This window comes from Peromyscus maniculatus, chromosome 8 (genome assembly GCF_049852395.1).
Source record: "Peromyscus maniculatus bairdii isolate BWxNUB_F1_BW_parent chromosome 8, HU_Pman_BW_mat_3.1, whole genome shotgun sequence".
Classification (NCBI taxonomy): domain Eukaryota; kingdom Metazoa; phylum Chordata; class Mammalia; order Rodentia; family Cricetidae; genus Peromyscus; species Peromyscus maniculatus.
In genome coordinates, this window is record NC_134859.1 from 10,986,703 (window position 1) to 10,988,328 (window position 1,626).

General features: G+C 47.8%; 1 pseudogene; it reads right to left on the minus strand.

Moving 5' to 3' along the window:
- Nucleotides 1-312: 312 nt before the first annotated feature.
- Nucleotides 313-901, minus strand: LOC143274446 (non-histone chromosomal protein HMG-17 pseudogene; annotated as a pseudogene).
- Nucleotides 902-1,626: the final 725 nt, after the last annotated feature.

The following is a 1,626-nucleotide window of genomic DNA, read 5'->3' on the forward strand; positions in this document are numbered from 1 at the left end:
GAATTTCCAAGTTCCCTTCTTGAATAGACTGCCAAAATCAGAAAGCCACTGTAAATCCCGACAAAGTTTTCATTCAATGCCTTGGACAGGGAAAAGAGCTTAGAGTGAATTATCAAACTGAAGATCCACATCTTTTTAAAAGGAACCACTGCCTCTTTTGAGAACGCTCAATGTCATCACTGAGAAGTCCAGATTGCCCAGTAGACTGGCAAAACCATTTTGGGGGTCAGGTTCCAACAGGTCTCTGGGAGTTAAGTCTATGTTGAAGATACAGGGGAGGAGGATATAAAATTGCACTTAGAGTTTTCCCACACCACAAGGCATTTTGTGTCATGGTGGCCACATATGTCAATACCAGGATGTCTCTCCTGGGAGCCAAGGGGAGTCTTTGAAAATTATCAGGGAAAGGTGTTCTCTGTCCTCAATCCAGCTTGGGAGCCATTGTGTTAGTGACACGCATTCCTTCACCCCTCCCCCAACAAGGGAGTGTTCTGTGTGCTAACAGCATAGCTGTTAAAAAATTAAAACAAAATTCTGCATTTTTATAAAACTTGATAAAAATAGCATATCAAACTGTGCACTCACCAGAAGTACACGGTTATCAAAGATGCACACACTTCAGTTGGCATCTCCAGCACCGTCAGCTTTCTGTGCCTGGTCTGTTTTGGCGTCTCCATTTTCTGCAGGATTATTCGCATCCTTACCAGCACCGGCCTTCCCCTTCTTCCCTTGGGACCTTCTCTCCCTTCTTTGCAGGGGCCGTTTTAGGCTTGGGCTCTGGCTTTGGAGGAGCAGGTTTACAGACAACCTTGCAGACCTTCTCTGTGGCTCATCCATCTCCTTTAGCATCCCCTTCAGCTGAATGCGGAGATGCAGTGGTGTGCCGGTTTGGTGTGATGTGTGTGTGTGTGATGGTGTGTGTGTGCGTGCGTGCGTGCGTGCGTGTGTGTGTGTGTGTGTGTGTGTGTTTCTCAATGCTTCTTCACACTGCTAACTTTCTTTTCTTTCCTTTTTTTTTTTTTTTTTTTTTTCCCACAAGGGTGTTTTGGCTCTGGGAAGTGATGAGGACATCCCAGGTGTGTCTGGTACCCTAGGTCTTCCCGTCCTGGCCTCTCTGTTAGAATGTTGCTGGCAGTGTGGGCCCAGAGAGGAGGATCTGGATGGGGTCTAGGAATGACAGTGAGGGTGGGTATTTGGGCTGTTGAAGCATAAGACCTGGTCTTTCACTGGTCCCTGTGTCTGAGTCCCAGTCAGAAGTCCAGTCCTCTGGCTGGCCCTCTTTGCCATGCTCCTGAGGAGACAGCATTGCTTGAGTGCGGGCAGGTCCTCCTCCATCCAGCTGGGGAGGCAATAGGGTCATTTTTACCAGCAGAAGACGGTGTATTCTTATGCCTACAGGGGCATAAGTACTGGTAGCTTATATGTAATAGAGCTCGAGAACGATTTGCTAAACACCATTGGAAAAGGGAGGTGGCCCCACACCAGACTCATTAGCCTTCTGTGCCTCAGCCTGAGTCAGTTTGTCAGATTTCATGGCTCCTGACAACTCTGTGGGGCACTGGAGGGCATGACATAAAGCAACAGAGACTTAGGAAAACCAAGAAGTTGTCTCAGGAAGTAATGGAG